A 27,217-nucleotide genomic window follows, 5' to 3' on the forward strand; every position below is an offset into this window, starting at 1 on the left:
TAGGGTTTTATTTTCCTTACTTTACCTGATTTTGTATACCTAAGAGTCATTCTATTTTTTTTCCCTTCCCCTCCCCTTAAAAACTGAGAATAAACTGAGGGTTGATGGGGGTAGGAGGGAGGGGAAAGTGGGTGACGGGCACGGAGGAGGGCACCTGTTGGGATGAGCACTGACTGGGTGTTGTATGGAAATCAATTTGACAATAAATTTCATATTAAAAATAATAATAAATCAAGGATAATTATTATAATGCCAATTCAGAGACATATATGAATGTTTAAAGGGACAGTAAAATTAATAGTTCTCATGGTGAGGCTATATGTAAATTCATTTTTTTAATGAAAATTCTGTAAAGTTTTGTCATATAAAAGTTAGAATCCAATTGTCCACTGTATGTCTCAATAATATGTTTACTTATTAAATTATCTGACTCATTAAAAAAAAAGAGTCATTCTAAAAGTCATATACACACTTCACAGTTGTGTGCACCATGGTAAAACCCAAGATAACAGATATTTGTCTGTATTCTACCATTTTGGCATTCTTTTCTCCACCCCAGCTATTTTATTATTTCCTTGTGACCTTGGCTACACTAATTTAAAAATATTTGTCTTTAAATAGTTCTGTGTGAAAAATTTTAAAGGGCATTGGAGGGCTTGCCTTTATTTTGATCTCTGACTTAGGGCATGCCCTGAAAACCTGTGGAACTCTGTGGTGCCTGTCAGACACGATGAGCAAGTGGCTATGTCCACTCTTCTGTTTGGCTAGTTGCAGGTCCAAAATGTAACTGCATAGTTCCAGGTTTGGTAACATTGACAGCTTACAGGTACTGTTGACATTTGGATCATCATTTTCATAATTTAGCGTAGGTGTTGTAACTACTATCAAGGAGTTACCTTATTTCCACTTTGTTCATATTCAGAAATTTTTATTGACCTGACACAACAAACTGATTAATTTTAGTATAGTATCTCTTCACTCTGCATTATATGTAAATTTTAATGAAACACTTTATATTGTCTTAGTATTTAGATGGGTGGAGTGCATTGGACTAGTAGAATGAGTAGACAATTCCAAATTATTACTTTAACCTGGAAAGCTCTGACAAATGTTATGCTTCCCCCGTTATTTATAACATGCATCACAACAGAAAGCTGAAGTTCAGATGACTTCCAAATGTTATATTTGAACTTCTTAACAAATTTTAAGTCACCATCAAAAGTTTTTTATTTCTGGGGCACCAGGATGGTTCAGTTGGTTAAGCATCCAACTTTGGCTCAGATCATGATCTCATGGTTCTCAAGTTCCAGCCCTGTGTCAGGCTCTGTGCTGACAGCTCAGATCCTGGAGCCTGCGTCAGGTTCTGTGTCTCCCTCTCTTTCTGCCCCTCCCCTGCTTGCGCTCTGTCTCTCTTCTTTCTCTCTCTCAAAAATAAATAAACATTTAAAAAAATGAATTCTTCCTTGCAATAATCTAAAAAAAAAAAAAAAAAGTGTTTTTATTCCTTAGTCACTGGTTAACAGACTCTAAGGCATTAAAATAACAGAAGTGAAACTAAGGACAGACAAGTTGTCTAAAAAAAAAAAACCCTGAAAGCTACTTTATACTCACTGCAGATACCTAAACACTGTGTGTGTGTGTGTGTGTGTACATGGTCTCTCTTTTGATTGAAAATTATTATTAAAATTATTGTTGTTATCCCTCCTTCAAGACTATAATGTGCCCTGTTATACCAACACACCTAGAATCCAATTGGCCATACTTTGGCTCCAAAACTACTTGTGCTAAGATGGGTCTGCATAGCTCTCTGGAATTGCCTTATATCCAACGGATATTTTGATGATTTTAAAGAGAACAAGAGAGATTACAAAAAAGCCAGGGATAGGTAGGAGATCAGAAAATTCAGTGTGGAAAGGACAGAAGGATGTTAAGAGAAGAATTTTTTTTTCTATTTTCCTATTCACTTCCAATGCCCACATTCCCTTAACTGGCCTTCCTGGTTTTTTGTTCTTTAATTTCTTTGTTTCTCTTTGTGTTTCTTTACTTGGGGAAGTGTGGGAGTAAGTTAGGATTCCTAGTTGCTAACTTCTAGGAAGAACTGAAAAATGTGTATTTCAAGTGTTCTCTTCTTTATACCATAATAATATTATTAAATTGTTTCTGGCATATTCTGTTTATAGTTTCATCAAACGCAAAACCATTCATATGCCTTTACTGTGGCTAGGATTGAAAGGGAAAATTTTGAAAACTGTTACTTTATAACTAAGCCATTGTTGCTTATCATTCTCCTTAAAGTTTTTTATATGCACAAATCTGGTCATTGGCTCCTATAACTTTCCCTTCACAATAACCTTCAAAGATATCTCTTGCCCTCATTTAGCTTTGCCAGCCCTTACTCAGCTGCTCCTGCATCCCCCTGTACCCTCCTCTGGGCTTCTGCTCTGCTGGAGCACTCCAACTCCTCTCAGAGCTTCCCACCTGAGCATGCCTAAGGTCCTTGTGTGCACCTACGTGTGAGCTTCCAGAGAACCCCTGGAGGGGCTGCATCTTCATCACCACCAAGTCTGAAGCCACTGAGAAAGTGCTCCAGGCAGATTGTGTACTCAAAAACTGTTCTCAGTGAATGGAAAAGGCACATGAATTTACTCATTCTAGTAGAAGATGCACACCTATAGAATTTTGTGAGAAAGCTAAACTGTAGAACAATTCTTTGGGTTTCATCTTCTCTAATATGTCATCAATCAGGGTCAGAAAAGCCATCTCTGTCTGCATCTCTCCCCCAGTACAGGAGAGAACCTCATAGGTAAACAGCAGGTTGATAAATATTTATTGGGTTAATTACATCCAACTTCCTTAACCATCTTCTCTTAATAAGCAACAAAAGCCCACCCCTAATTACTTTAGTATAGCTTAAGAATAAGCCATTTTGATAACTGTTGAACATTACAGTGGAAAACTTTTGAGTATGTGTTTTTTAAAACAACAACATCTTGAATATTTCCTGGGAGTCCCCATTAGAAGGGAAACTGACAGGTCTGAAAGGGTCTCAGACACCTGGCACATTCTTCTCTTCAGAACAGAGGAAACCAAGTCTCAGGTGAAGGGTTACTGAAGGCCTTGAAACACCATGTTGTTGACAAAACTGGGACTTTTTCTGCCTCGATTTATTATTTATCAGCAAGCTAATTTGGTAAACTCTGTGTTGTATCAACAGTCCAACAGTGATATTGTTTGAATCCAAAACTCAGTTTGGGGCTAAGTTTTAAGTGATTAGAGCAATAGACATCAACAAAGCAGCTTGTGTCTATAGGAGCAAGTTAAACATGATAATAAAATCTTTATAATGTATAAGATATTTACTTGGGATATGGATTTTCTTTTGTATCAATTTACTGATAATGTTTCATACAGATAATAAAAATGTTTGAGTGACAACCAAATTCATAAATATGATATATTTGAAAACCCATTTTTCATTTTTTGAAATTGCTGTCCTTTCTGATTGCAAATGGAGTGACAGCCTATGATTACAGTAACAAGAACTTTAAGAATTATATGTAGAATGCATATCACTTTTATTAAGTTTGTGTATTGAAGGAGCTTAGTTATAGGTTTTATGAAAACACAAAAAGCCACCTTCAGGGAGTTTAAATATGAGGGATATGAAAAAGATTAATGTTCTACAGTTGGGTTGTATAATGAAAAGAAAAATTGGTATATTTTCTTAGACCTTTTTCTCTTCTTTTTTGATTTTGTGCTATGGCTTATTTTTTTTGTTTTGTTTTCTACTAAGGAAAAGTGATTAACAAATCCCTTCCCCCTTTTTTTTAACTAGAACAAGTGCTGTTTTTGGACACATGTGCCAGTATCCAGCAAGACCATGCATAAATTATTGTTGACAGTGAAGTGCTTTTGGTGGGAAAACTGGCAGTGTCCACTAAAGATAAATTTGCATTTTTGCCATGACCCAATTTGATTCCAGTATATTGCCTAAGAGAAATGAGTGTTATGCCTACCAAAAGACAGCAACATTCATAGCAGTTTTATTTAAAATAGCTAAAAATTGGAAACAATTCAGATGTTATTCAGCAGTTAGAATGGGTACATAAATTGTGGTGTAGCCATACAGTAAGATTTATATAGCAATGACAATGACCAAGCTCTTCCATATGCAATATTAATGGTTCTCACAGATATAATAGAATAAGAGTCCATATCCAAAAGAATACGTACTGTCTGCTTCTGTAGGAGTTCCTTATTTCATTTGTATGAAAGCCAACATACTGATCAATGGAGATGGAGGTCTGAATAATTATTACCTTATAGGTGGGGGTATATTGTCTGGGAAAGACTACAAAAGAGCCTGATGGGATGCTGGATATAAATATTTTATGTCTTGATGTGGATGGTGGTTATATATGTGTATACAAATTTTAAAAAAACCCATCAGGTTATACACTTAAGATTTACATGGCTTATTATAAGTTGTACTTAATTTTTCCCCTTCATTTTGTTTTTATTATAGCATGATTGATTAATTTACAGCAAGCAGAAAATAAGCTGGGTCTTGTTTTGATCTAAACATTGATGTTTTCAAGGTTGACACAATATTTGTTAAAAAGAACATATAAAAAATACCTTTTGAGAAGCTTCTAAAAGAAAGAAAATATGAAGTTTAGCCCCACAACCTTCCTCTTTGGTAGAACTGCAAACGACTGCTACAATTTTAAATAGACTTTTTGTTGTAGAGTTTACATCTAGGAAAATCTAAAAAAATTAGATGTGCATATAAAGTATTGCATAGCAGAACATAAACATTAACTGCAAACAGTAAAGAAATGAAAGTTCAAAATACTGTCAAATATACAAAAGTTCTAGAATCAGTCCATTAAAAACATTCCACAAGTAGTATTTTAAAACTATGTTTTGTTCTTTACAGGCAAGGCCTATATTACTAAAACAAAAATTGATAAAAATGATCCTCCAAAAGGAATTGTCTCCCCACAATATTTCTTACTTATACCTGCAAACAAGTTATCTGTAATTTTTAAAGATACCAGCCTTTATTCTGAAATGAGTTTGGGCATGTCCCTTTTATTGCCCCAAATGATTTCTCACAGAAATGCTAGAAATTATAAATGGTTGAGATATAATTTTCTTTTTTAGTCAGGTATTGCCAGATACTACATTGATAACCAGCCACACTCAGAGATGTGACTCTTACTTAAAGTTAATTCTTTTTCCAAAATATTTTAAATTTCATGGCACCACAGAATCAACTAGAATGGGACTACTCTTTTTCAACTTGCCTCACATGCAATAAACAGGGTGAAAAACAAGCTTCCTTCATAAAGTGGTAGGCAAATTTTGATACAAATGCACAGACCAAGTGCTATAAACATCAAAATTCAGTTCTTTTGTACTATGCATATGCATAAACATAAGCCTAGTTTGAAGCAATTTACTGGCTGCTTTTTAATAGCAGTAAGAAAACGAAGCAATATGACTAGCAATGCTCTTTAAAGTTTAAGGTAACTACTTGAGAGCATTTTTCCCCTTAAAATTATTTCTGCCATCATTGACCTGCTCAGATTTTAAGGTGAGTTCTTCCAATGTTTATATGTTCTAAATCATCATAGAAACCAGAAAAAAGCAGTGAAGGTTACATCTTTCAGTCAAAAACTCAATCTTCCCCCAAGTCCTACTTAACCCAGTTGACATCATTCCCCAAGATAGTTAGCAAAAGAACTATTCCACAGTGTCATAAGTTAACTATTATCATGTATCTAGTAGACATCTTAAGACAAAAAGGTCTACCCTAAATGTGTCTGATCAGTCTCACTTGTACTATGGCTACAACTTCACTTTTACATCATTCTATCTTATTAGCAAGCTACATTTCTGTGTTAACAGTTATACCAAATATGGATATGAAAGTAAATTTTTAATAAGATAGTGTTGCAAATTATGGTCAACCAATATCTCTTCACCAATACTTCAAGCATAAAAAATGAGAATCTTTACAAAAATATACAGAGGGGGCACCTGGGTGGCTCAATCAGTTAAGTGTCTGACTTTATCTCAGTTCATGATTTCATGGTTCATGGGTTCAAGCCCCGCGTTGGGCTCTGTGCTGACAGCTTGGAGCCTGGAGCTTGCTTCGGATTCTGTGTCTCCCTCTCCCTCTGCACCTCTCCCACTTGTGCTCTGTCTCTCTCTTTCTCAAAAATAAATAAACATTAAAAAAAAATTTAATACATGGAGATACCACAAACTGGTAGCTGCCCGTAACATTAAACAAACTGGCTCTTAAGAGTGGCTGCTCAACTGCCTATCATTTTAATTATAACCATTTGCCCAGTACAGGGAAAACTGCCACTTGTTTTTGAAGCATTGTTGCAACATTGTATTCCTGATAATTTAAGTAAACAAAACCATGAGTAAATGAATGATACATGCCCCAAAATATCAAGATTTATCCATTTGACTTAACACTAGTATCTAAGACTTTGATTTAGATTTTTTTTTTTAATTTTTTTTTCAACGTTTTTATTTATTTTTGGGACAGAGAGAGACAGAGCATGAACAGGGGAGGGGCAGAGAGAGAGGGAGACACAGAATCGGAAACAGGCTCCAGGCTCCGAGCCATCAGCCCAGAGCCTGACGCGGGGCTCGAACTCACGGACCGTGAGATCGTGACCTGGCTGAAGTCGGACGCTTAACCGACTGCGCCACCCAGGCGCCCCAAGATTTTGACCTAGACCTAGATTGTGATCTTGACTAGATTTGAATCAAAGTGGTTCTTTTTTCCTTGATTCATTTTTATATCTTGAGCCAGCCTTATAATGTGTTTTGGAATCTGTTTTAGAAGTAAATGCCTCTGGTTTTTGTAAGAGATGCACACCTAAAATGTGATTGAGCCTTCATTTCTTTCTTTAAGTTTTATTTAGATTCAAGTTGGCTAACATACAGTGTAGTACATTGGTTTAAGGGGTAGAATTTAGTAATTCATCACTTACATATAACACCCAGTGCTCATCCCAACAAATGCCTTCTTTAATGCCCATCACCAAGTTAGCCCATACCCCCCACCTAGTTCCCCTCTATATTTGTTATCTATATTTAACAGTCTCTTGTGGTTTGCCTTCCTCTCTGTTTTTATCTGATTTTTCCTTCCATTCCTCTCTGGTTGTTTCTTAAGTTCCACATATAAGTGAAATCATATGATATTTGTCTTTCTCTGATACTTATTTTGCTTAGCATAATGCACTCTGGTTCCATCCATGTTGTTGCAAATGCTAAGATTTCATTCTTCTTGCTTGCTGACTAATATTCCATTGTGTATATGTACCAAATCTTCATTATCCAGTCAACAGTCAGTGGACATTTAGGCTCTTTCCATAGTTTGTCTGTTGTTGATAATGCTGCTATTGCATGTGCCCCTTCAAATCAGCATTTTTTGTATCTTTGGCTAATACCTAGTAGTGCAATTACTGGGTTATAGGGTAGTTCTTTTTTAACTTTATGAGGAACGTACATACTGTTTTCCAGAGTGGCTGTACCAGTTTGCATTCCCACCAACAGTGTAAAAGTGTTCCCTTTTCTCTGCATCCTCGCCGATATCTTTTATTTCCTGAGTTGTTAATTCTAGCCATTCTGGCAGGTGTGAGGTGATAGCTCATCATAGTTTTGATTTGTATTTCCTAGATGATGAGTGATGTTGAGCATCTTTTCATGTGTCTGTTAGCCATCTGGATGTCTTCTTTGGAACAGTGTTTATTCATGTCTTCTGCCCATTTCACAGGATTATTGTTTATTAGGGGGTGTTGAGTTTGATAAGTTCGTTATAGATTTAGAGGCATTTACCTCTAAAACAGATTCCAAAACACATTATAAGTCTGGCTCAAGATATAAAAATGAATCAAGGAAAAAAGAACCACTTTGATTCAAATCTAGTCAAGATCACAATCTAGGTCTAGGTCAAAATCTAAATCAAAGTCTTAGATACTAGTGTTAAGTCAAATGGATAAATCTTGATATTTTGGGGCATGTATCATTCATTTACTCATGGTTTTGTTTACTTAAATTATCAGGAATACAATGTTGCAACAATGCTTCAAAAACACATGGCAGTTTTCCCTGTACTGGGCAAATGGTTATAATTAAAATGATACTAACCCTTTATCCGATATGTCATTTGCAAAGATCTTCTACCATTCCATCGGTTGGTTGCCTTTTAGTTTTGCTGAGGGTTTCCTTTGCTGTGCAGAAGCTTTTTATCTTGATGAGATCCCAATAGTTCATTTTTAGTTTTGTTTTCCTTGCGTTTTGGAGACATGTCAAGTAAGAAGTTGCTGTTACATCAAAGAGGTTGCTGCCTTTATTCTCCTCTAGGATTTTGATAGTTTCCTGTCTTACATGTAGGTCTTTCATCCTTTTTGAATTTGTGTATGGTGTGGGAAAGTGGTCTAGTTTCATTCTTATGCGTGTCTCCAGTTTTCCCATCACCATTCGCTAAAGAAGCTGTCTTTTTTTTTTTTTTTTTTTTAACATTGGATATTCTTTCCTGCTTTGTCAAAGATTAGTTGGCCATACATTTGTGGGTCCATTTCTGGGTTTTCTGTTCTGCTCCTCTGGTCTATGTGTCTGGTTTTTTGTGCCAGTACCATACTGTCTTAATCATTACAGCTTTGTAATATAGTTTGAAGTCCAGAATTATGATGCCTCCAATTTTGGTTTTCTTTTTCAACATTACTTCAGCAATTCAGGGTCTTTACTGGTTCCATACAAATTTTAGAATTGTTTGTTCTAGCTCTGTGAAGAATGCTGATGGTATCTTGAGAGGGATTGCATTGACTATATAGATTGTGTTGGGTAGTATCAACATTTTAACAATATTTGTTCTTCTAATCCATGAACATAGAATTTTCTCCCATTTCCTTGTGTCTTCTTCAATTTCTTTCATACCTGTTCTATAGTTTTCAGTGTACAGATCTTTTACCTCTTTGGTTAGGTTTATTCCTGTGGTTTTTGGTGCAGTTATAAATGGGACTGTTTTCTTGATTTCTCTTTCTGCTGCTTCATTATTGATGTATAGAAATGCAACAGATTTCTGCATGTTGATTTATATTCTGCAGCTTTGCTGAATTCACATATCAGTTCTAGCAATTTTTTGGTGGAGTCTTTCAGTTTTCCATATAGAGAATCATGTCTGCAAATAGTGGAAGTTTGACTTCTTCCTTGCCAATTTGTATGCCTTTTATTTATTTTATTTTATTTATTTTATTTTTATTTTTATTTTTGTTGTTGTTGTTGTTGTTGTTGTTGTTGTTGTTGTTGTTGTCGTCTGATTACTAAGGCTAGGACTTCTAGTACTATTTTGAACAAGAGTGGTGAGAGTGGACATCCCTTCTGTGTTCCTGATCTTAGGGGGAAAGTTCTCAGCTTTTCCCCATTGAGGATGATATTAGCTGTGGGTCTTTCATATATGGTCTTTATGATGTTGTTGAGGTATGTTTCTTCTATCCCTACATTCTTGAGGATTTTTATCAAGAAAGGATGCTGTATTTCGACAAATGTTTTTTCTGCATCTACTGAGAGGATCATGTGGTTCTTATCCTTTCTTTTGTCAGTGTCCTGTATCACGTTAATTGATGTGCAGATATTGAACCATCCTGTAGCCCAGGAAAAAAATCCCACTTGATTGTGGTGAATAATTCTTTTATGTATTGTTGGATTCGATTTGCTACTGTTTTGTTGAGAATTTTTGCATTCATGGTCATCAGGGAAATTGGTCTGTAATTCTCCTTCTTAGTGGGGTCTTTGTCTGGTTTTGGAATCAAGGTGATGCTGACCTCATAGAATGAGTTTGGAAGTTTTCCTTCCATTTCTGTATTTTGGAACAGTTTGAGAAGAATAGGTATTAACTCTTCTTGACTGGTAGAATTCCCCCTGGGAAGCCATCCAGCCCTGGGCTCTTGTTTGTTGGAAGACTTTTTTTTATTACTGATTGAATTTCTTTACTGGTTATAGGTCTGTTCAGTTTTCCCTTTCTTCTTAGGTTATGTGTTTCTAGGAATTTATCCATTTCTTCCAGATTGCCCAATTTGTTGGGGTATAATTGTTCATAATATAATAGTTTGTATTTCTGTGTTGCTGGTTGTGATCACTACTCTTTCATTCATGGTTTTACTTATTTGGGTCTTTTCCTTTTTATTTTTGATAAGTCTGGCCAGGTATTTATCAATTTTGTTTATTCTTTCAAAGAACCAGCTTTTAGTTTCATTGATCTGTTCTCCTGTTGTTTTGATTTTGATATCATTGATTTCTGCTCTAATCTTTGTTATTTACTGTCTTCTGCTGACTTTGGGCTTTATTTGCATGTTTTTTTGTTTTGGTTTGTTTTTCCCCAGATCCTTTAGGTTTAAAGTTAGATTGTGTATTTGAGACATTTCTTCCTTCTTAGGAAGGTCTGGATTGTTATATACTTTACTCTTTTAACTGCCTTTTCTGCATCCCAGAAGTTGGGATTGTCGTGTTTTCATTTACATCAGTTTTCACGTACTTTTTAATTTCCTCTTTAATTTCTTGGTTAACCAGTTCATTCTTTAATAGGATGTTCTTTAACCTCCAAGTATTTTTTATCTTTCCACATTTTTGTTTTTTGTGGTTGATTCCAAGTTTCATAGCATTATGGTCTGACAGTATGCATGATATGATCTTTGCACATATTGAGGGCTGATTTGTGACCCAGTATGTGATCTATTCTAGAGAATGTTCCTTGTGCACTCAAGAAGAATGTGTATTCTGCTCCTTTAGGATGAAATGTTCTGAATATATCTGTTAAGTCCATCAGGTCCAGTGTGTCATTCAAAGCCATTGTTTCCTTGTTGATTTCCTGCTTAGATGATCTGTTCTCTGATGTAAGTAGAGTGTTAAAGTCCCCTACTATTATTGTATTATTATCAATGAGTTTCATTATGTTTATTATTAATTGATTTAATTGATTTATATATTTGCATGCTCTCAAGTTGGGAGCATAAATATTTATAATTGCTAGATCTTCTTGATGGAGAGACCCCTTAATTATGATATAATACACTTCTTCATCTCTTTACAGCCTTTGTTTTAAAATCTAGTTAGTCTGATATTAAGTATGGGTACTCTTGCTTACTTTTGATATCCCTTAGCATGATAGACGGTTCTCCATCCCCTCATTTTCAATCTGCAAGTGTCTTTAGATCTAAAATGAGTCTTTTATTGGCAGCATATAGATGGATCCTGGTTTTTTATACATTTTGATACCCTATGTCTTTTGATTGGAGCATTTCGTCCATTTACATTCAGAGTGATTATTGAAAGATTTGAATTTAGTGCCATTGCATTGCCTGTAGAGTTGAAGTTTCTGGTGATCCTCTCTGGTCCTTTCTAGTATTTGTTTCTTCTGATCTTGTTTTGTTTTGTCTTTCTCTGCTTAAAGAGTCCCTTAAAATGTCTTGCAAGGCTAGTTTAGTGGTCATAAACTCCTTTAGTTTTTGTTAGTCTCAGGAAACTGTTTATCTCTCCTTCCATTCTGAATGACAGCCTTGCTGGATTAAGAAGTCTTGGCTGCATATTTTTTGATTCAGCATGTTGAATATATCTAGCCACTCCTTTCTGACCTACCAGATTTCTTTGGACAGATCTACTGCATACCTGATCTGTCGTCCCTTGTAGGTTAAGTACTTTTTTCCCGAACCTTACTGCTTTCATGACTCCTTCCTTGTCTGTTTTGTGAGTTTGACCATGATATGCCTTGGCAATGATCAGCTTTTGTTGAATTTAATGGGAGTTCTCTGCTTCTTGGATTTTGATGTCTGGATCCATCCCCACATTAGAGAAGTTTTCAGTTGTAATTTGCTCACATAAACTTTCTGTCCCTTTTTCTCTCTCTTCATCTTCTGGGACTCCTATGATACGAATGTTAATCCTCTTTAATAAATCACTGAGTTCTTTAAGTCTTGTATAATGATCCTTCTACCTTTGTCTCACACTTCTGTTCAGCTTCATTTTTTCCCCATAATTTTTCCTTCTGTATCACTGATTTGCTGCTCTGCTTCATCCATCCTCGCCATCATGGCATCCATTCAAGATTGTGCCTTGGTTATAGCATCTTCCGATTTCAGCCTGACAAGATTTTAGCTCTTTTTATCTCTGCAGAAAGGGATTTTTCCTGTGTCTTCTAAGCCTTTTTCAACCCAGCTTGTTCCTATAATTTTGGGGGGGTGGGGTTAATGTTTATTTTTGGGAGAGAAAGAGAGACAGTATGAGCAGGGAAGGTGCAGAGAGAGAGGGAGACATAGAATCTGAAGCAAGCTCCAGGCTCTGAGCTGTCAGCACAGAGCCCAATGTGGGGCTGGAACTCACAAACTGTGATATCATGACCTGTGCTGAAATCAGACACTTAACTGACCAAGCCACCTAGGCACTCTTAGTTTTTTTTTTTTTAATATTTTATTTATTTTAGGGGAGAGTCCAAGTGGGGAAGGGGCAGAGAGAGGGGGACAGAGGATCTGAAGCAGGCTCTACACTGACAGGCTGACAGCAGTGAGCCCAATATGGGGCTTGAACTCATGAACTGCGAGATCATGACCTGAGCTGAAGTCAGACGCTTAACAGACTGAGCCACCCAGGTACCCCATAATTGTGCTTTTAAATTCTAGTTCATACATCTTACTTATATCTGTGTCAATTAAGTCCCTGGCTGTCATTTCTTCCTGCTCTTCTTTTCTGGATGAAGTCTTCTATGTTGTCATTTTGGAGAAAGAAAAAAAATTAATAAAGTAAAATAATAAGTAAAAAAAAAGGGGCGCCTGGGTGGCCCAGTTGGTTAGGCATCTGACGTTGGCTCAGGTCAAGATCTCAGGGTTGTGAAGTTCAAGCCCCGTGTCGGGGTCTGTGCTGACAGCTCAGAGCCTGGAGCCTCCTTTGGATTCTGTGTCTCCCTCTCTCTCTCTCTCTCTGTCTCTCCCCCACTTGTGTGCTTGCTCTCTCTCTCAAAAGTAAAATATACATTAAAAAAATATTAAAAAATATTAAAAATTAAAACAAAATGAAAAAACTTCAATAAATGAAGTTAGATCTTAGGTGTGTTTCAGTCTGCTTAAGAGAGGCTTGATAGATAAAAGAGAGAAAAAAAATAAATAAATTTTTAATAAAATAAAATAGAATAGAATAAAAATGTTCTTTATCTAAGAAATAGAAAGAAAAAAAACTATAAACAAAAACAGAAGCAAAGAAAATGAACAAATAAAAGGAAACCCAAATAAAGCTAGATCCAGTTTCCCCTAGAGCTGAAACACCCCTAGAGCTGCAGCACCCTATGATCTGTAGACTAAACAGGTGGAAGGGATTTGTCCTGGTCTTCTCTGGGAGGGGCCTGCTGTGCTGATTCTCAGGGGGACTTGTTTCAGTGGAAATGTGGCTCCAAAGTGCAGATGAGTGGGACTTGGTGTAACCAACTCTGGCCTCCACTAGGTGGCTCTGTGTTTCCCTCTGAAGTCTGACCATGCTGGTGGGCTTGGGGAGGGTGGGTAAGGGAAGATGCCCTTTCCTTACCCTGGGAGGGCAACGCTTGGCTGTCTCTGTTCAGGATAGCCTTCATTTCTTTCTTGAGCTGGAACTTGGACTGTGATCTTGAACTGGATTTGATCTTGAAAAGATCGATGGCAGCGTTTGAATTTTATGATTGTCAGAATGGCTTCTGCTACACTTTGGTCTTCCAGCTGGTCTGTTTCCAAGGCTATAAATATTTCTATAGTTGTAATCAAACTATCAGTTTCTTGATCTTTCATAACTTCTCCTAGAGCATCTATATTGTATCTGTCATAATCGTTGTAGTGTGAAGAACTATACACATTCCTCCCTTCCTTGGTTTTCATTTAATTTGGAGTCTTCTGGTCCCTCTGTGCAAACTGTATTTCATTTTGGCATCCATAAATACATTTTCTATACAAATTACGTAATAAAGCATCTTCAGTGTCACACATCCTTGGTTGAACATAAACAAATCCTCTTGGATAGCAGGTATAAAAATCAAGTGGAGCATACACATGAACTATAGGACCATAATGACCAAATTCCCATTGTAAACCTTCAGTCTGATATTGTGGGCCACATTCCTTACAAACAGAGATGGGGTTGGGAGGGAGGGGTGTGCACAGGTAGCGTGATATGACAGCAACATGAGTCTGGGCAGGGGCATTAATGGGCTCAGTAAACTGTCCACAGATCCTCAGATACTCTCAGCCAAAGGGATCCACTGTGACAGCCCTCTATAAGTTATACTTAATTTTAAAAGAGGGAAAAACTGAAAATTTAAAAATCTTGAAAACAGAGTATCATCATTTAGTAAGTACAGCCAATTGCTTACCTTTTTCAAATACATATCTTTGTGTAATATTTTGTGTAGGACATTTTCAGCTATGAAAGTCACTAAATCCAAGTATCTAAACAAAATGAACATTCAGACCTTCAAATCACTGTTATTTCAATTTAAAAACATTTTTTGTTCTGCTAAATGTCAAACTTAGAAAACTTATATTAAGGTGAAGCCTCATAAGCCAAGACCCCTGGGCCCCATTGGACATGTCTCATGAGGACATGCATTTGCTATTGTGTTAAGATGATTTTTTTTTTAACTTTAGCATAACCTAGCATATTTAAACTAATAAAATAATTTTTATTTCCTTTGTACATTCTCCTTTTCTGTTTTTCTTATTTTTAATGCATGGAATATATAATGTGCATCTATATGTATAAATTATGTTTTATACATTTATGTATTTGTTTTAAACAATATAATTATTTATTAACATAGTGGCACATAGTTTTATATATCAGAGGTTATGTATCACACATTATAATCTTATATCAAGAGGGTTCAAATTTATTTTACTTATAACTTGGATAATCAATAAGTTTGAAGACTGTGCCTCTTGATGGCAGGTACCATGCCTTAGTCCCACTGGGGTCCCCACCATAGGGAGTCCCTTTACATAGTGGATTCTCAACATATGTTTGAACAAATGAGTATTTTAGTAAATGAATGGTTTCCCTGTAAGAGAATTATACTAGGTCTTAACATTTTTTCCTGATAAGAAAACATTTCAAACAGGTAGCATTTGTGTTTTCAGATGCCTGTACAAATGTAAGTGACACCTTTTGTGTACACTGCTTTAGAAAGAGCATGAGAGAGGACCTGGTAACACAGTAAGTCATAATTGTAGAAATGGAAACATGTAGGTTGCCCCATTTTTGTCATTTTTAAGCTTGTAGCATTGAAAATGAAATACCAAACATCATTTTGCTTTGGGTCATATTGAAAACTTGATGAATTTGTTAAGATACTGCATTTTGGTCCATTTTTAAATAAAAATAACTTACAGTTTAACTGTTATTTTTACATACATTATCACATTTTATCCTTCCAACAACCTCATTGGAGTAAGATTTTATTTTCCCCATTTGGCTGATTTTTAAAATTTGAAGAATCAGAAAAGGAATCAGACTTGTTCAAGATACTAGACTTAGGACCTCAGCCCTGTTCTTCTGTCTCTAAATTCTAACTTTATCATTCTTATTGGAGAAGTATATAGGGTATAGGAGACCAGAGAGATAACAATACTATATAATTTTGCACATCCTAATATTTTGTAAATAATTGGATTAAAAAAGCACTTTGTGCCTTTCTCTGTCCGAGGTACCCCTAACAAGGTACGAAGAGGGAGAGCTGCCACTTTCCCTGAATGAGGGCTCATAAGCTTTGGTCTCATAGTCCTACTCCAGCTGAAGAAACAAGTGGCGGCTTGCTAAAAGGACAGTATGTGTATTCAGTTTTCCTTTTTCTGTGAAAAACAGTGACTTATACTGGATCATTTCAATGTATGATAGAATTATAAATGTTACTATAATGAAAGATAAAAATATCAAGAAGAATAAAGAGGTTACTTTTGTTTTTGGATAAAACTGTACCAGAATCTTCCCTATGCAATAAATTTGGTAGAGTAATAAAAGGAAGCATTGATTTTGAAGATGGAAGAGCAACTGCATAATTGTTAATAATAACTTCAAGAGAAAAAATAACTTAGAATTCAGATATTGGAAAGAAATTTTGTTGCAGAGTCAGAGAAACAAAATCCTAGCAATAAAATGAGTTGTTGTTACTACCTTTCCTGCTCCTTCTTGCTACTATTGAGTTCCCGTGCCTTTGTAGTTGATAGTCCTTACAATAAACTTTATATCCAGCGTTATAGATAATGCAGATGTAGGCTAATGTAGGTAAACAGCTTGTCAAAGTCAGATGCTACCATCAAAGCCCTTTCTATCTTGCTATACTGCTTCTTCAATTTCATCATTTCAAACATTTAACAACCAATTGCTTAGTAGTTTTAATGTCACAGTTACGCTTAAAAGATACTTATTGAAATATTTAAAAGATTTTTATCACAAATGGCAAGATTTCATTCTTTTTAAGGCTAATGTTTCACTTAAGGCTAATATTGCATCACATCTTCTTTATCCATTTATTTATCTATGGATATTTAGGTTGCCTCCATATGTTGGCACTGTATATAATGTTACAGTAAACATAGGGATGCATATATCTTTTTATATTAGTGTTTTTGTTTTCTTTGAGTAAATACCCAGTAGTGGAATTACTAGATCATATGGTATTTCTATTTTTAGTTTTTTTGAGGACCCTCCATAACTGTTCTGCACAGTGGCTGCACGAATTTACATTCCCACTAACAGTGCACAAGGGTTCCCTTTTCTCTACATCCTTACAAACACTTGTTATTTCTTGTCTTTTTGATACTAGTTGTTGTGGCTGGTGTGAGGTGACAATACGGATGGACCTAGAAGATATTATGCTAAGTAAAATTAGTCAGACACAGAAAGACAAATACCATACAATTTTGCTTTTATGTGGAATCTAAAAACCAACAAAAAAACAGAAACAGACCCATAAAGAGGAAAAACTATTATTTACCAAAAGGTTAAGGAATAGGAGGATGGACAAAGTGAGCAAAGGGGAGTGGGAGGTGTAGGCTTCCAGTTATGGCATGAATAAGTCACCGTTGAAAGATACAACATAGGGAATACAGTCAATGGTAGTGTAATAGTGTTGTGTGGTGATCGGTGGTTAGGTACACTTATGAGCATAGCATAATATTTAGAGTTGTTAAATCACTATGTTGTACACCTGAAACTAATGTAACATTTTTATCAACCATGTCTCATTAAAAAAATTTTTTTAATGTTCATTTATTTTTTAGAGAGAGAGAGACAGAATGCGAGCAGGGGAGGGGCAGAGAGAGAGGGAGACACAGAATCCAAAGCAAGCTCCAGGCTCTGAGCGGTCAGCACAGAGCCTGACACAGGTCTTGAACTCGTGAACAGTAAGATCATGACCTGGACCTGAGCCGATGCCGGATGCTCAACCCACTGAGCCACCCAGGCCGAGACCAAATGTTGAGAATACGGACTTTATGTTATTACTTCTTTGCTGTGCTCCACAGTGGTGATTCCACTGATAGGGATACAATAGCTGCTCCATAACATGGATAGTACCACTCTGCATTTTCATACCATCTACAGTGGACCAGACAGTGGTAGAGCACTTTCTGTGTGTTCATTCACTGAATCACAGAGGCCCACACAGCTAACTAGGGAAGGCAGGATTCTAACCCAACCAGTCAGGTTCTAGTGCCATGTTCTTCAGCCTGGCTTCTCTCATAACCATTTTATTAGTTGTGATTTAATTGATGTCATCTTTATTTAAAAAAAAAACAACTTGAGACTTTGAAATTAAAGTCACTACAGACTTGTTTATGAAATGTTATATACAAATGTAATAAAACGTTGTAAGTGTAAAACAAAATGCATTCTTTTGCATAGATAGAATGAATCTTGTCTCTTTGACTTTGCTAATTGAAGTACTTTCTAATGAAAAAAATATTTTCTGCCAGAAGGCTAAATTGAAACAAATGAGTTTGTTTTATCAACTGATGTTAAATTGATTAAACGTCTACCTTTAGGTCTGAAATTCAGTATATCATGTTTCAAATGATGAAACTGATATTCTCTGTTAAATGTATGAGGTGATCTGTAATATTTATGGTAGTGTAACTCATAATTTGTTTTACCCATCAGACTTTAACTTTGGAATGGGAGATGTTGTGATACCCTTGCTCATTTTTGAGTCTTGAAAGACATTTGTCTATGATGTATATGAATGCTAAACTATTAATAAATAGAAATCTTTTCTTAAAAATGGAAAACATAAGCCTTGAAATAATTTTATTGTTATTTTCACTGCTGGCAGTGTTTTCTCTTTTCATGAGACAAAGTTTTCCTCTTCTTATTTAAAAGATAGGAGATCATGGGGCTCCTGGGTGGCTCACTTGGTTAAGTGCCCCACTCTTGGTTTCAGCTCAGGTCATGATCTCACACTTTCGTGAGTTTGAGCCCTGCATTGGGCTCTGCACTGGCAGCACAGAGCCTTCTTGGGAACCTCTCTCTCCCCTTCTTTCTGCCCCTCCCTCTCTCTTTTTCTCTCTCAAAAGAAATAGACTTTAAAAATAAGATATAGAAGATCATATTAATTAAAGCCAAAAAAAGATTCTGATAAAATTGAGAACTGTAGAGGTTGAGGTTATTCACTCAGAGACTACATATGAAGCATATCCTCTCTTCAAGTGTTCACTTTTAAAATCCCCTATATGGCAAAGACATTCTGTCAATTTTGGCAAAGAAATCAACTTAGGTATGAATAAACTAAAACATGAAGACCTGGAACTTAAAACCCTTTCTCTATTCCAGCAAAACTAATTTTATTGCAGAATATTTAGGCCTTTCTGTCTGCCAATACTGATACAGTTCCTGGTTACCTTTTTTTAATAGGCAGTAATTTCAATAATGTGCCTTAAGAGTGTAATTGAATAATTTATTTCAGAAAAAAAAAGTTTTTTCATGTAGTGTTTCAGTTTTACCAAAAAAAGTACATTGTGGGATATATATAGTATTTTTCAATCTATTTTTATCTTTAGACTAGGACTGATAACTGCCTTAGGGCATAGGGGTTAAAAACAGGAAATGTGGTTTATAAAGTAGGTAGTATCTCCAGAGTTTCCAAAGTTTGATTTCTTATAGTACTGACTGAAGAGTATCATGTTTCAAAACAACATTAGGCAGCGTACCTTGAAATCAGTCTGTGTTTAAAGGAGTCGTCTGTCCAATTAAGACAGGAAATGCTTCATGGAAAAGTTTGCGCTCTTGGTATAGGTTCAAGTAGTGTAGCAGTTGTTTTCTGTAATTATGCACTGTTCTTTCTCTCCAGCTCTGTTTTAGACAGTCTTTATGTAGTTACATTGAGCATAAGTCTCATGTAAATTTTAGTAAATTTCCTTTGACCTTTGTGTTTTGATTAAAATTTTATTTTAGTGTTTTAATGGAAAGTTTTGTCTTTATCATAGTTGAGAAGGAGCATATATTATAGTTATTAATTATAGTAATTAGAAAATCCAAGTTAAGAAAACAAAAAGGCATGAAAAAGCAAGGTTATAATTTTTATGGCCTTGAATGACAGTTTTTCAGAACTGATCAAAACTGAAAACCCTTGACTCAGCAATTCCATTTCTAGGAATATATCATACATAAATTATTCTATGAGAATATAAGGATTGATGTTCACTGCAGAATTATTTATAGTAGTATATAATTGTCTAATATAATAGGAGAATAAATTATGAATAAATAAAAAAATGAATAAATCATAAATAACAGAATAAAACAATTATGGTACATCCATAATATAGGATACAAGGCAGCACTTGAAAATGATAAGGTAAATATATATACACTGGCATGGAAGAATGTTTGTGATATGTTACAAAATGAAGTAAACAAGTTTTACTTGGAATGTGTAGTGTAATCTCATTTTTTAGAGGAAAAAATTATATTCAAGGGAAGAGATTTGGAAGACTACATGCCATACTAAGGAGACTGATGGAGAAGTTTATTGGACTTTTATTTGTTATTATGAAAACTTATTCTTCTGTGTTGTTTTAATTCTTTTCAGTGAGCATTTAATGTTTTTCAAAATAAGAAATCAAGAAGAAAGACCTGATTAATCCAAAATGTTCACTATTCTGTTCTTATAAAGACATTCTTTAGAGAAGTCTGCTTAGTGATTTGTCCAAATTACTATTATAAGAGGAGTCAAACCCATTTATGTAACACTTTTTAATTTACAAAACATTTTCCCATACTTGAAAGAATACCTGAAGCTCCAGTTAATTAACTGATTGTCCAGCTAAAATGTAAATCCAAGCCATTCCATACACAACTGTACATTATCTATTATAGGTTATTGCTAGGCATTATTTCATGAGATTGGCCCAAAAGCAACACTAAGATCCTTCCAACATGTCAGGGAATTGTTTTTTTCACAATGGTGCTGAGGATTTCATCAAACAGAGCCCTCTGTTTACCAGTGTGGGTTTTAGTGTTTGCTGAACAATTTTCTTTTGTGCAGTTACTTTCTTGTGCTGTTTTATAGATAATGTAAGCCTCTCTCCCGTGTGCAAGATGATTGTGTTCTCTTAATTCTGGTACTGTCCCCATTAGAATGTGAGGAGAGGGGGCTTTATTTTTTATGAAATTGCTCTTATTTTGGTCACTACTATATCTCTAGTGCCTGGAAGAGAGTCTGCCATGTAATAGTAATAGGCACTCAATAAATATTTTTAGTAGTATGCCCATTCCAAAATCAAGTGCCCTCCCTATTTGATTAAAAGAAGAAAATGGCAAATAGAGCAAAAAAAAAAGACTTCTTTTCCACTTTCATGTATGAAAATCAAGACCTTCATTGTTGAAGAAGGTGGTATGTGGTCCAGGCCCAATTACAGGAAGCTCACCCTGCGAGAAGAAGCCTACAGGTTCTTGCCCAGAGCAGAGATGAGCTTTGTTTTCTCCATGGGGAATTTCCACACTGGGCTACTAGATTAATTGCTAACTGATAGTCTAGATTGATACTGTGTGGGTGGGGACACTTTTTTGGTCAAATAGCATGACACATTTCTAATTTTATATTCACAGAGTAGAGGAGATACATATTATAAATACTTAGAAGTTGTTCTCAGTCCCTTGGAAAGTTGTGGGGGCTTATCTAAATGGGAACCTTTTTAAAAACAATACTTATTACTAAATCATAATAATGTAGCATTTGTAACTCCAAGAAACAGTCAGTTTGCCTTATTTTTCTGTGTGCACTATTCACATGGACAGCTCATTTCCTTGTAGTACAGTAAAATGTGGCATTTATGGCCCACTAATGTTGAAGCTAAAGCTAAAAACCTGGTTTCCTAACACATTTACTAAATGTTCATTATGTCCTAATATATCTGAGCTCTTTCTGAGTATCAAGCCTATAGTGAGCATTCAAAAATGTTGTTTATTATTTGATTGAAATAGTTGTTTGCTAAGTATATAGCCAGAAAAACAAAGCATATTTGTAAAACTAATGTATTTAGACTTAACAGTATTCTATGCTGCTATACTTAATTGATTCAAACTATATTTTTCAAATGGATCCTGAAAAATTATTTCAAAAGGACTGTTTTTTGTTTTCTTTAACCCTATGAGAAGTAAGAGATGCATGCTTTAGCAGAGTATCTCCTTTACACATAAACTGAGGCATGTACATTTTTAGTGAATGGCTCTAGTACAAAATTATATATTATTTAAAACTTTTCTCAGATGTATTTGTTCACTCATTCATTCACTTATCAATTTATTTAAGAGGGTTAAGGGAGCTTACTAGTGAGCAAGAACCACATGGCGTTTGCCTTCTTTTATTTCTGAACTTGTGCTACAGGCCAGCCACTGTGGTAGGTAGTAAGGATACAAAGACGAGGTAAGTGAAGGGTGATGCCCATGCATGTGGAGTTAACAATCTAGCAAGGTAGATAGATATTAATCAGGTCATCTTATAAATCAGTGGAAAGCTGTTACAGTGGGAGGAGAGAGAGCTGGTGCCAAGAGGACATGAGAGGTCTTCCTTAACAATTGCTAGTATGTTCTATTCAGCCCTTCTTTCCAAACCAGTGCACAGTATGACAAAACAGTTCCACCAAAATTCCAACTTCTAGAGAACTTTGTGTAAACTAGCAAAACAAGAGTATAGTCAAAGACAAATCTCTCCAGTTCCAGCACATCCCAGTAACATTTGGTATTGTATCTGGGCAGTCTGCCTCTGTCTTGTTCTTAAGCTGTTCAGAGATCGCTGGTGCCACTCAAAAGAACTTTACCTACAATTAGGATATGCTGCAGCCTGGTGACAGTCATGATGTGTTAGAATGTCCAATCTTCAGGGGCACCTGGGTGGCTCAGTCGGTTAAGCATCCGACTTTGGCTCAAGTTATGATCCCATGGTTCATGGGTTCGAGCCCCGCATCGGGCTCTGTGCTAACAGTTCAGAGCCTGGAGCCTGCCTCAGATTCTGTGTCTCCTTCTGTCTCTACCCCTCCCCCACTTGTGCTCTGTCTCTCAAAAATAAACATTTAAAAAAAAAAAAAAGAATGTCCAATCTTCTCACTGTGTGTTTCAGAAAAAGAAATTGGTGTACTTTTTCTAGTTATCATACCTATTACCCAACTATTTATGTCTTTGTTAAAAAAAAAAAATGTATCTGAAATGTGTGTACTGTACTGTAATCTACAAAGTGCTCCCTACCATGGAGATAAGTTCTCTTAGGGTGGGGCCATTTCTGTTTTGCTCTCTTTTGTATACCATCATCTGTCAGTGCCTAGCACATAATAGATACACAAAAAATATTTAAAGAATAAGGGAATAAATATATATCACATTTTTGTAACAGCTCTGATAGCAAAACAGACATTGTAATGTCTACATTTTGTAAAGTAGGCAGTTGTCTAAAAGGTGAACTGATCTTTGTCTAGGGTCATATCATTATGTATAGATAAGCCAGGACTTTGATCCCAAGTCTTCTGGCTTTACATTGAGTATTCTTTCTGTTACCTCAATGAACTTAAAAGTAATCATCAACCATTAATGTTAATAATCTTAAAATAAAGTCTAGTCGGAAGGAAACATATACCACCAAAATCAACTACAAAATGGTCCCTTTGTGATAGACATGGAACTTTTGAAAATAGTACCATAACCTAAAATAAAATCCTGGTCCTGTCTCCAGGTACCATGACCATGGTCCCTTTAAACCCTGCCATCCACTTCAAGGCCTCAGCCAATTTAATAACAAAATTTATGTACAACTCTTCTCTGATGGCTCTAGGATCTTTCTTGGCATCCTTACTACCTCTTTCTTGCTTTATAAATCTAACCTGTTCCATTCAAGGAAGTTAGCTCAGTTGTTAGTGGGAAGACCCAATTTTACGTTCTCCAAAACCCAAATCTGTTCTCTTTCAACTCTGAGTAATTGTATTTCTCTCCTTTTGTCATGATCTCCATGTACTTTCCTCTTTGAGGTCAGAAAAGAGCAAATTGATCAGTCTAGCCATCCAAAAGAAGATTGCTACCTTCTGTCACCTGTGTTTTGATGGGGTCCTTTGACATAGTGCCACATGAGCAAGTGAGGCAACCTCTGGCATCCTGCCACTGTTATAGGCTTTTTTGGGGGGGGGGGGGGAGAGTACAGATCTTTGAAAGAATTGACATCCTCCTACAGCTAGAATTGGAGCAACACTTTTTAAAAATTTATTTATTTTGAGAAAGAGAGAGAAAGAGGTAGAGGGAGAGGGAGAATCCCACGCAGACTCTACACTGTCAGCGTAAAGTCTGACATGGGTCTTGATCTCATGAACTGTGAGATCATGACCTGAGCCAAAATCAAGAGTTGGACACTAAACGGGCTGAGATCATGACCTAAGCTGAAGTTAGACGCTCAACCAACTGAGCCAGAAAACTCAAAAAGCAGTTAAAACCAAGGGGTTAATCTATGTTTAGTTTTTTAGAAACACATCTGAAAGGCTCAGTGTAGACCCCTGAGTGAGTAGGGTAGGTACTAGGTTGGCTAGTGTGTAGGGTGTGATACTGGTTTTGTTTCTCCTTAGGCTGATAACTGGCTATTGAGTGGAATAAAGAGAAAGGAATTGAAATTCTTAACTAGGAAGATCACAGAGATCTTATCTGTTTCATGTTTGTGAACCTTCAGACCTCAGTCTCTAGACACGGACGCTGTCTAGTCTCTAGGTCCAGTGCCCTTCCTCCACCCCTCCCAAATACTATTCTTTAACCTTTCAAGAACTTGACAAAAAGGAAATCACAAGTAAATGTTTCACAAATTAGTATAAAACAAAGATTTTGTTTTACAGTATAAAACCCTTTCATACTACGGATTTGCTACATACAACTTAAAACACCTATATGAATACTAGTACATTAGGGTAAAACATAACAACTAAGCACTTTGGGGTCTTACACATACTGGGGATATACACATATTCTACTTGAAAAACCTAATGTCTCACTAAATCTGATGTGTGCCTATCAGAGTCCACCATGAAGTAGAATCTCAACAAATTGATGTTAAATGAATGAATGAGACCTTTTAGCCATTCCCTTAGAACTAACAACAATTTCAGCCCAATATGCAGTAAAAAATACTTATCTCTGTATTTAATACAATGGGTAGCTTTTTAGAGAGAGACAATCATTTATTTTCATATTTTTAAAATTTTTAAGTTCTTAACACCAGCATATACATTGCTTTGGAAGGTTATAATAATATTTCACAAATCTCCTCCTGTAAGTTAGCATGTATTTTTCATATGCATTCAATTTAATGTTATCTTTTTGAACCCTTACTGACCTGACATGTGGTTTGATCAGGAATTCTCTTTCTGTTCATCCCTAGGGACAGAAACTTTTTTCCTCCCTTTTCCCTCCAACATTACCACTTATTCCTTGAAGCAGTTGTTGTTTTATTTTTTGGTGGGGGGGGGGTATTATTTCATTTTCTCTATTCAAAAAAAAGTAAGTCTCCAAGAAATACAGGTTCTTGTTTTTGTTTTTTGGTTTTTTTTTTCTCAATTTGTTACGGTTGAGGCTGTGTGTTCCTTTTAGCATACTATCCTTGTGAAACCTGTGGTCAACCTAAAACAGGAAGCTTGATTTTGTTTTCATATTTTTTTTATTAACAGCAATATAGTTCTGATGGTGGAAAGTGTCCTGTGATTTTATTCTTATTATTCACAGCTTTGCCTTTAGAATTATATTGAGTAATTTAGATTTATGTCTTTTACAGGGTATTTTATTAGTAATGCTCCAGTCTGATGGGTTCTTGCCAGGAAATGTTTTTCCTATCAGGGTCAGAGTAGGAGTTGAGTTGATAGCATGTGACACTGGCTTGCTTTATTCTAAGTTTAATTTTCTGCTTTTTAGTCAGCATTCTGACCCCACGTTTACATTGAAGAATTTTAGAAGTTAAAAATTGCCCTCACATTTCTAGTCATCACTGCTAGAACATTTCTAGCACCCAACCTCTTGACATTTGTTCATATGCATTGACAGGATCCTGGTTTTCACCAAGAGCAGAGACTGTTGAATTTCTTTTTTATTTTTAATTTTTTTTAATGTTTTTAGTATTTATTTTTGAGAGAGAGAGAGAGAGACAAAGTGCAAGCGAGGGAGGGGCAAAGAGACGGAGAGACACAGAATCCAAAGCAGGCACCGGGCTCTGAGCTGTCAGCACAGAGCCCAACAGGGGGCTCAAATCCACGAACTGCAAGATCATGACCTAAGCTGAAGTCGGACACTCAACCAACTGAGCCACCCAGGCGTCCTGAAACTGTTGAATTTCTTAAGTTCCTTATATCATCATTGGCCTAAGATTATGCTTCTATTTTTAGTAACTATATACATGGAGTGTATGTGTGTGTCTGTCTCTCTCTCTCTATCTATAGAGATAGAGAGAGACAGACAGACAGAGAGATATACGAGCTAGTCTTTTACAGGGTTGCAGTTTAAAAATTCTTGACCTGAGCACAGTGATTATGAACTCAGGAACCAGAGAGCCCTTCCCTGCTTTCCTCCACTCACTTTGAAAGAACTATCCAGAGAGCAAGGAACAAGATGAGGCATACTGACTGAGGTGGTCATAGTCATCAGAGACAGATGTTACACCCAGGTCTCCCTGTTGCTCTGACTGTAGCAGGTAAACAATCCAAGGGAACAACTCTGTGGTATGCCTTTCCTCTTAGAGGAAGAAAGCTTTTCTGGTCTTGAGCACAAGGTAGTTTATTTCACTTTCACTTATAATAGGTTCCTTATATTTTCCTCGCTTACCTCCCAGATAAGACTTGTTACCTTGCAATTAGTTAATTTCAACTAATTTCTGGATTATATTTGTTTACTCTTCAACAGATTTCTTAATTTTTCCACCAGAAAAATAGAATACCTGAGCCTCTCCATATTCCAAAGTATATATAAATTGGCTTCTTAAAAGAAAAATAGTGTGCCTATTTAAAACTATAGCATATGACAGAATCAAAAACTAGTTATACATTTAGAATCTAAAACTGTCAATTCAGAAAGTTGGTTATAGTTCTTGGCTTTTAAATTCTCAACCTTTCTAAATCATCAGTAGCTTAGATGACATAATAGGAAAAGACTCTCCTTAACACTGTAACATAGTTACTGTTAACATCCATGATTTTACAATAGAGAATTTTCTCTGTTTTGGTATAAAAGGAATTCTCAATATTTGCAATTAATTCTAGAAGGCATTCTGAAATAATATTCCACTCCAAGTAAAAATAATTTCTTTGGAATTAAAGTAAACCAGCTTCTTGTTTTCACATTTTTTTTCTTGCAAAATAATGATAATTGAAAGTTCTTAATGAGCCCTGTGGTTACCTGGACCAATCACATGCATTATTTCCTATAATCCTCACTACAAGCCTGCAAGGTAGGTACTGTTCTTACACTTTTTAATGGGAGAGAAACCTGGGCTCCCAGTTTTCTTGCCGAAAGTCATAGCTTGTAGGCGACAAAACTGACTTCAGACTCCTGCACTACTAAATCTTGCACACACCTGCTATTGAGTGCCTACTTTTGAGTGAAGTAGTATTTGTTAATTCTTTACTGTCCTTAAATCTTGTATTTTGACTAACCTTTAACTTGCTTTACAAAATGAGAT

General features: G+C 35.9%; 1 protein-coding gene and 1 pseudogene across 3 annotated transcripts in view; one reads left to right on the forward strand and one right to left on the reverse strand.

Annotated features, from left to right (window-relative positions):
• Positions 1–27,217, forward strand: part of EXOC2 (exocyst complex component 2) — a 275,073-nt gene that overhangs the window by 227,926 nt on the left and 19,930 nt on the right. The window lies entirely within an intron of this gene.
• Positions 13,448–14,425, reverse strand: LOC147580822 (uncharacterized; annotated as a pseudogene).

The sequence above is a fragment of the Puma concolor genome, chromosome B2 (assembly GCF_028749965.1).
Source record: "Puma concolor isolate L17-30 chromosome B2, mPumCon1.1.hap2, whole genome shotgun sequence".
Lineage (NCBI taxonomy): Eukaryota > Metazoa > Chordata > Mammalia > Carnivora > Felidae > Puma > Puma concolor.